Source organism: Apteryx mantelli, chromosome Z (genome assembly GCF_036417845.1).
Source record: "Apteryx mantelli isolate bAptMan1 chromosome Z, bAptMan1.hap1, whole genome shotgun sequence".
NCBI lineage: Eukaryota > Metazoa > Chordata > Aves > Apterygiformes > Apterygidae > Apteryx > Apteryx mantelli.
The window spans coordinates 24,468,522-24,478,440 of NC_090020.1; positions in this window are offsets into that span (position 1 = coordinate 24,468,522).

Here is a 9,919-nt window from a genome sequence, read left to right on the forward strand (position 1 = left end):
CACATAAGCTGATGTGATAGGGCTTGAAATAGCCATTATGTGAAAATATAGCTATAATTTAAGAATGTTACTTACTCAGAGTTAATGTCTGTAGTTGGCAAGCTGTCAAAAACAGATAGTGTTCTGTCACCCAGCCTCCTCTATCTGGAAATTATTGACATTGTTTCCCATGGAAACGAGGCTAGCCTGATTGTGCTACTACATCTCTCTGATAACTTCAAAGCTCCTGGCTTATTTTGACCAAATTGGACAGAGACAAGCTGGCCCCTGAACTGTGTTATTAGACAAGAGAGAATCTACCAAGGAAAGAAACCAAATAAATGCCAAAGTTCTGGATGGGCTTTGACTGCAGCTCATACCAGCTACAGCACCCAGAGCCACACATGGGCCATAGCTGTAGGAAGGAGCTTTGTAGGCATCCTTTCCAGAGATGGCAGAACTACTTTTGTACATACACACAAACCTGCCTTTTTTTCTAAACTTTTGAGAGAGAATCTCTTAGCATTTTCAAAAACTTCCCCAAAAGGTGCAGTTGTAAGTGTCAGATGATCCCTCTTTTGGCTGTCAGTTAGACACTGAGAACAAGCTGAGAAAGGCTGAAGTTTGAAGGTGACTTCCATGCCCACAAATTCAGGAACAATAAAAAACTGTTTGTAAACTCCCAGCATCTAATGAGGAGGTGAATGAGTTTGTCAAGAGCAAACTGTGATTTTGATGCTGACAAGATTTCTGACACTGCCTGATAGAATTTTATTATAAAAGTGTTAGAAAACCTGGGTTTGATGAAAATTCTGTGGAGGACTGTGAAATCATTTGGATAGCTGCTTCTGGGCTGTTCTCAGTGGTCTATTATCAAGACGGAATAAGGTATCGGGTGGAGTTCAGCAGGGATCTGTCTTGGGTCAGGTTGCATTTAATGGTTCAAAGGAAGGCCTTAGTAAAATAAAGGCTAGGAAGGTCCACAAATACATTGATGAGCAGATCTAAAATCTAAAGCAAGATTGCTGAATTGTAGAAAATAGGACAAAATAGAGTAACAACAAGATAGTTCACATATGTAGGTATCATTGACTTCACATTATAGGATGCAGAATAACTAGGAAAGGAACAGTTCTTAAAAGAAACTGAAGGGTTAGTGAATCATAAGCCAAATATAATACAATACTGCATTAAAAAAAGACATCGTCATACTGATACAAACAGACCTGTAAAGAGGAAAAAATCCTTTTGCTCTACCCAGCATTAGTTTTGTACTGCATGACTGGAGAACTGTGGCTACTCATGGGCACTGAACTTCAAAGCAAAGGCCTACACAGACCTAGCCCAGAGCTGGTTCATCTTTGGCTTTTTGAAAGCACAGTCAGAAAAAACACGGCATCTGCTTGCCTATGCTCACTCTCAAACACACCATGTCTTTTAAGCCTGAAATAGCTGAATTCTGGCTGGAATGTAGAACTGATGTGGGACTCATTTCTCTTAAAAAGAACCAAGAGAGATGTATTGGCTGACATAGCCTCAGACTCTATAATATCTGAACACTGGCTGAACCTTAGGTTTGATGAGAAGTTGTTTCCTGGTCACTGTTTTTCTTAGCTGCCAGGACTTGTTCAATATTCTAATCATTTCAGGGGTCAAAGATTCCCCAGCCTCTGGATCCCAACCTAATTTGGAAGAATTTGCTCTAAGTGACTCAGCAGTAAGAGAAGGCATGCTGTATGACATAGGTTGTTGTTGACCACAACATATTTGATTGCCAATTTTGATACCAGATTGCATGTGTCACACTATCACAGATGTTGATTGGTTCAATTTGTGACATACCAAATTTACAACATTTATCTTTCTGAAGCACCTACTGTCAGATTTTGAAGTGTCAAAATCTAAACTCCTTTTAAGGCATATAGCCTAATTCTCTGCTTTTTTTTCTCTCTGCTTTCTTCTCTCTGTTTTTAGAATTCTACAAAAGCCCTGAAATTTGCCATTTTTTATATCACTTAATACCTATTCACATTTCTACTTCACACTGCTTGACCAGAAAAAATAAGAGACAACCAAAGAGCAGCGAGTCCCCCCAGCATTCGAGTTCATTGGTTTTTGCCCCCTACTTCTGCCACAGTCTGAAACTGTCTACTGAAATCATCCCAAGTATCTTTTGCAAAGTTGTCAGAGGAGTTGTTCCGCGTCTTTTCTATAGTTCTTATAAAGCATTCAGAATACTGTAGTTCTCTCTCTGTTCCCATTATCCACAATATCTTTGTTCATGTTAGGTATCTTCTAGAACAAGTTAATAGGCATCTGCAAGACTCCTGCTTTAATACCAGGGTAAATATAGTGTGTTTATTTTATTGCATGGATTCCGTTAATTCACTTAATTCTGTAAAAAATTTATCTTTCATTTATCTTATAGACAATATGAAACATACTCTTACAAAGTGATCAGCTTAAAAACTAAAGAAGAGGGAAAATATATGCAACTCACAAAAGCAAGAACAATTCTAAACAAGTTGTATTTGAATATAGGCAGTGCTCATATTCTTTACAATTCTGGTGTAAGCAGGGAACCTAGAGAATTCAAGGAATCCAAAGAGATTGAAAATTATTTTTAAAGGACTATCATGGGACCGAATAAAATTTTAAGCCTGTTCTAGTCAAGCAAGAACAGTGCGATAAAGAAAGACAAGGCATAGAAATTTATGTGATAAAAGACATGTAATCATGTAAGTGTGTAAGTACAAAATGAAAACAAAATTAAATCTAAGAAGAAAGAGTAGATATTTAATGTAAAAATAAAGGTTATCCTAAAACACTAAGAGGGAGATAGTACTTTCTGCCTGAATAGGTTATCAAAGCTAATGAACTTCATAAAGTAGACTTAAGGAGTGCTTGGAGAATACGGGTTTAAGGCTGGGGGAATGCTATCACTGTGCTAGAATCTGCTGTTATTATTTCACTGACTAAGAAAATTATCTTAATCTGTGCAAGACAATTGGATAAGATAATGCCAAATAAGGTACTTAAATATAAGGTGGAAAATTTTATATACTGGCATCAAGCTGGATTTTCTGACTTTGTCCATTGTCTCTGTCTTGCGTCTGTGGTATTACCCAGCCATTTAGCATCTGATTGACCTAACTAAAACTGAACTAATAAAAGTTGCCAGTATGGTTTTGCTCAGCTATTAATCCTGTCCTCATTTTATTCCATCTTTAGTTCTTATCTTATACCACCTCCTTTGTTATCCTCTACTAGGTGTGGCAATTGGCATGTAATCTGTAGTATGTACCATTTCTGGCAGGGATGTGGAAAGAGGGACATCACCCAATTTATTCAAGTTGTGTGGCTGTGTGGAGAAAATAAATATACTAGTCTGAAGGCTAGGAGCAAAGAAAGCAAGCAGAAAAAATCTAGTGGCCAGGGCAGCCAGCTTGGATGGCAGGGAGGCTGGATTCTGGTTTTTACACCCCAACACAATCTTCCCTGTTTCCTAAGAGAGCCTTTGTAGGCAGTCCTCCAAGTGGTAGCTTTCTTCTTAAATGAACTCCTGCTTGTTGCTGGGGGAAGAATAAGCTGGGGTAGGGTGGATTCCTTGGCTCCCTTGGGAATTCCTGCTCCCTGCCCAGGCAGGGCCATGCCAGGGGCAAGAAGAAATGTCAGACCCTCTTTTGCAGAAGTCTAGAAGGAGTTGTCCAGGTCTTAAGGAGCCCATGACCCAGACCGCTGGGTCTCTCACTTTTTACATTATTGGCTACAGTCTGTAAGATCTCACTATGTTCCAACTGTATGATTTGTACCCACATTGTGTCAGGTACTTTTTCTCCACAAAAAGGAAGCTATAAGCCCTTACCAGATGCAATGTATAGTGAAAGATGACAAGTGAGTATCATGAATTAGAAGAAACTGGTTTCTGAGAGAAAAAAAATGTGTGCATTGAAACCAAGAAAAAAAGAAAATCATTTCTGCCGAAAGGTTGGGTCTTTGCACAGAAGTAACACTCATTATTGACATTAATGCCTACTTGGAGAAACTTCTTAAAATATGGGATCTAGAGCAAGCACCTTGCTAGAAATCTGTTGGGGGGGAAGGGGCAAGAGGGGGCTGTGGAGGAAGAAATTGTCCACTTAGGGAAGATGTTCTACTGATAAGAAGAAACTGCCACAAAAACATACTGTAGTGATGCACTCATTATACTTCTATCTGCAGGAATGTGGTCTGTTGCTTAGCTGATGGTGCGCAGAGCAATGATCACAGGGTCCTGAGCAAACAGATAACTCTATGTTTCAATATCCTGCCACATCATATCATCTGGATTTTCTACTGCCAGTCTCTGTAAGTCACTGCTGCACGCAGTATCTCCACACAGGACTGGTGTGGTCTGTCTGGCTGACCACAGTGCCTGGCTGTCTTTGCTAATTGCTAATATCTCCTTTGTTAAAAAGAAGTTGACCAAGACAGCAAAAGCAATGTACAAAATCTGCTTTCAGGAAGTTGAAGAAAGGCATGGCTAGAAGTGTTCTCAAGAAGTCATCTAGACCACCACCATCTCCTCAAAAGCAGGCCCAGCCCTTCAAAAGTATTCCTGGAAGATATTTGGCTAGTCTGTTCTTCAAAACTTCCAGTGCTAAACACCTACATTTTCTCTTGGTTCCTGTCATGTGAACAAAAGGGACCTGTGGACAACAGGCTGCAGGTGTTTCAATATCACTGTATTCATAATATGCAAGTAAGAAACGTGCAGCAAGCAGAGGCCTCTCTGCAGGTCCTACACTCTCACTTCTGACTGGGCCAGAACAGCACAGAAGCACCCTGATTAACATGCCAGCTAATTTACTGGACTGTAATAAAAGGCATGAATCAGGCAAGGGCTGGGATGATTCTAGCTGAGCTTTATTTTCTAGATTAAACTGTCAAAAAATTGCATGTCAGAAGGGACACACTAAATTCTGTGATGCCTCTTACACATTCCTTTAAAAACAAAAACAGGCACAATGAAAACAGCAAAATCCACTTTTGAACTCCAGATAAGCCCTGTTCTCTCTCTCTCTCTCTTGCAATAGTAGATCCAGAGAATGGCACCTATCTTTGAAGTCCTATTATGGTATTTGGAATAGATCAGTGCAAGTGGTAGTGTTGTAAACAGTAAGTTAATTCATGACTTGGACTGAAGCAATCTCTGTTTCTGGAAAGAACCTGTCCTTGTCGGTTTTATAGAATGAAATGTTTCATCTTGGTTTCTGTAAGCTCTTGGCAGTTATTAGAGTTACTGGAAGAATGAAGTATCAAACCCATAAGCAGGGTCATAACCTACCCTGACCCTCTCTTTGCCCCCAAGTACATGCTCTTCATTTAATATTCCTGAATTTTCCCAGGAATCTTTATCATAGTGACTAACTGTGCTAGTATAATGTCTCCCAAACTCCATATCTCCAGATGCAGTAACTTATGTTTTTTGTGGTTTTTGTGAAGCTGCAGTCTTATGAAGAGCTGCTGAATTGATTTGTTGCCTATGTTAAAGTGCTCTTCCACCTTTGCAAGCCAATGCAAATCCTGCTTTGGGCAGCATGCAGTCAGGAAGAGGGCTCCAATGCCTTTGAAAAGCATATGGCCAGCAGGACTGCTCTGGCATATTCATGTATGTGTTTGTGTGAGTCCACTCAAGCGCCACTGTAACTGTATCCCTCTGGGACCTCCAGGGTCTTGCTGGTATGGTACCCTAGGGCAAGGCTGTGGATCACTGCACACAGATGGCTGGGGAAATCCCCATCAGATTTCAGTGATACCTTCCAGTATGTTAGAAACACGAGGATCAGGCATGAAGTCAAGAGAAGCAGGCTACAACAGTATTATTGTGATTCCTTCTACAAAATCATGAAAGAATAAAAGATTGTGTCAAAATGCTGTAACATTTTAAACCTATATCAGTAGGAAAAGGAGACTCCCTTCTTGAATTAGCTTACACACATACACATACACATACAGACAGAATGTTTCAGACTCTTGGAAACCCATTCCAGACTATTTGAATATCTCCATTCCTTACTTTGAAATAAGTTAACTCCTTTGAGCCAGAAGTCAATGATCTGTGAACTTTCCATGGATTCAGATATCACAGTAAATACATAGAATTAAACTAGATCATCAGGGAAAATGTTCCCTTGATCCTTTCAGGAAAATGAAGCAGTTTTAGTGTTATTAAATTCCTCTCTGGCTCTTGTCTCCCAGTTTCTAAACTGCAACATGATACTAATTTGCAGGAAGTACATGTTTCTTTTCACACTGTAGGGAAATGCCCTTGTCAGAACAACGTGCACTTATATGAGTTTTAGGGATAAATAAAGAAGCTTGCACCAGGTTTCCACCACAGGGAGTCTTTACTCAGCTGAGATCAAGAGCAGCAGACTGGGAAAGTGGCACATGTCCTCCACACGCATGAGTGAGAGGAAGAGAGTGCGAGCGTTAATGAAACAGAGCAATGCCTCATAAAGCACAACATGAAGCATCCAGCAAAGGGGCGGCTACATCTGCTGTCTGTCTAACAAATGCTCACTTCTTACTTCAGGCTCTGTGTTCATTTTGTGTCATTTCCCAAATTGTGATGGACAGCACTATATATTTTCACTGAGGGAAAGGGATAATTAGACTGGGGAGGGGAGAAGCTGCCACCCTAGAAGCCAGAAAAAAACTGTTTTGTGTTGCCAATACCAGTTTTATTTTGTGTCTGTAGAAAGGGGAGTTCTGTAAAGAGGGAAATATATAGGGAAGAAAAAAAAAGGTATCATAATTGATGCTAGTGAGAATGTTTATGGTGTGTTGCAGTCAGAGAAAATTAAAACTACAAGGTGACCAAACAGTCTTGCTCTCTGGCCTCACTGTTCTGTGCTTTTTCTTCAAATCTTTCCATGGTAGCCATCCTTTGTTACCCTGATATGTGGTTGTCCTCTTCCTCATTTCTTTGACTCTCTTCTCTCTCCCTCTCTCTCTTGATTTCTAGAGCAAATAAAACTGTTGTGTCCTGGCTTTCGAGGCTGTAGCTATATGAGCAGTTATTTAATCCATAATTCTCTGCCTGTGCAACCACTACCAGTGATTGCAGCACTGGAAAATAAATACAGGCAGAAGGTTGGCAGCTGTAATGCAGAGAGAGGAAAACATACTGGTAAAAATACAGCTGCATGATACCTTCTACGTTGCTCATACTGGTGGCAGTTTGCAGCCCCAGTGTTTAATAGCACAGAAATGCCCCTCTCCCCATATATGCTACATCAGTGATATGTCAATTGGACCTGAAGATACTTTCCCCACTAAGAGGTTTATTCTGGAACAAGAAGCAAAAACAGCAGCAGTATGGTAAGTGTGGGTTTTCTGCAGCCATCATTTTAAAACCAGAACTGGAGTAGGAAGGGAAGGGGTTAACAGACGGCCTCTCAGCACTAGCCAGCGACAGCCAGCCTAACTGAGCTGCCCTGAGACAGCCCAGACGTCAATGCTGCAGAAACGGCGTGTGGTACTGGAACCTCAGACCTCCTCACATTTGCCAGCTGCTGTAAATGAATTAAAATGTATAACCCAGCGGTGAAATCTTGGCACTGCTGAAGTCAATTGCAAACTATCGCTTTCAGCACAGTTATGATTTCACTGGAGATAGGGCTGTGCCTGACAGCTTTACAAATAGCACCAAGGTAGGGAGACCCCTCAGTGCCCAGAGTGACAGGATCCAGAGCAGGGCGAGGCAGCAGCCCATTTGGCTCACACACTGCTTCCTCCTGTGCCTTGCACTGAACAGAAAAAGAATAAGAAATTTTGTTGTAACCTGTAATGGAAAACCTATTCATAAGCAATGCTCTTTGCTTGTGCCTAAAGATAAAGGTGATATATGTCTTGCAAGAGGAACCAGCTTCTGTGGAAAGATTACGCTATCTTAATATTGCATGTTGCTATCATTTATATGAGGGACTAGTTCTTCTTTGAACCCCGTTGAACTGGCTTCATACATACCTTGTAGCAATACATTCCATAATCTAATTGTACAATGTGAGAATTTGTTGATTTTTATGAGTGCTAAATCTTTTGATTTACTATTGTGTACTGGGGGAAGAGTGAGTGCCACAACTCAAGAGCTGTCTATCTTCAGGCTGTAAAACATTGTTTTCTAGCTGACTGTTATCTTTGATAAATAAAACTAATTAATACACTTAAAAAATGTAATGTGTTATCTTGCTCTGTAATTAAATGCAAGGATTAGATTCTTTTATATTGCACAATGCCTTTTTTCCAGTGAGACTTAATATTTGAATAAGCAAATAATTCTTACAATTTTAATTAATCATTGCTTTCTTCTTGTGTTCCTTCTTATTTATCACTAGAAGTTGTATTATTTGTTAATACTACTGCTTTCTTTATGGATGCTTAGATATGGCATTTGTAACATAATTGATTGCCTGTGCAGGTTGCTGGTGATTGCAGAAATCAAGGCTACAGCATGGGCAGGACAATAACAACTATAACATAGATTGGAGGATATACTGGTGAAAATTGCAAAAGTCTTTGCACCTGACTGCCCTGGCTGGCATTTGTGGCAGTTTGAAGTTCTTTATTGTAGAAAAGGCCCCATATGCTGCAGTGGAGATGTTATTTTTTGGAACTAAACATTCTTTAAGAAGCATTTGGAACCTTTGCCCATTTTGAATTTCAGCTGGATGAAAAAATGGAAGGGACTGAAAATGCAATAAGAGCAGTTATTTTTTATTATAATTTAACCTTAATCAGTGGGAGATAGCATCATGATAATGTGAAAAAGTAAACAGAAAAAAATCCTTAGATTATAGAAGTAGCTCTTCAATCACTGACAGAGGTTTGCAGCTGAACACCAGGTTAGGTGTCCCGTGAGGGCTCACACCAGGCCTCCTCCATAAGGAACTGCCTTTTTGTTCTTTTCTTATGCAGAGCTGGCATAATGGAATATGCGATTGAGTCTTAGACTGTGCCTAATAATAATAATAACAGTAGTAATAAAGAATGGACAACCTAATGGGGAAAAACATTAAAACATTCCATGGTGATTTCAGGTTTTATTTTGTTCCCATTGCTCCTCCCTTGTCTGACCCCAAATGTTTGTCCTAGGAAACAGGATGACTCACCCAACAGAAAACTGAAGTTGCATGTGGCTGTGTGTGGCATTATCTATGATTGTGTATCTGTGAATCTCAAAAGGTTGCACAGTCTGGTACCTTGCTGTAAAGGTAGGAAGGTCTAAATGGTTCTTATAACGTCAAAGCACTCAGATGAGTGAGACATTGCTTTCTACACTTCCACAATATTTGAATACCAAAAGATGCATGTTAGCTGATAGAGAATATGAAAACTGATTTATCATCTAACATAGATAGATACTTCCTTGTTTCTTATGGCACAGGGTCATTTTTTTCAGAACTGCAAGATGTTACACTCTTGTTAAAATAGGAAATACTATATTGCAAGTGTTTCTCATCATTCTGCCAGGAAAGACAGCAGGTGAGCCAGGGACGGGGCCCTGATAGGGTATACAGGATGCAGACATTCAACAGTGTGTCTTTCAATGTTTTAAGTTACAAACTTCAGAAGTGGTGGGCTGCTGTTCATTTTGGATTGGCTGTACAGTAAAGGAAGGGATGGGAGCCGTAGCTGCCTCAACTGCTATTGGGTCTAAGCACCCTACAAATAGCTCATTCGTTCCATTTGCCCTTCTAAAACCCTCCACGTAACCCTTTTGGTCTTCCAGGCGATGGGAGCTGCAGCATGAGGCTGTGACCTTGCAGAGAGAGACTGCGTGTCCTCCAGTCCTGTGCAATACCATTGAAGGGAATGGACAAAGCCTGGAACATGACATTGCATGTGACAGAGAAGACAGGCCGTGGAGGCTGTAATGGCTTGTGTTTCTGACTAA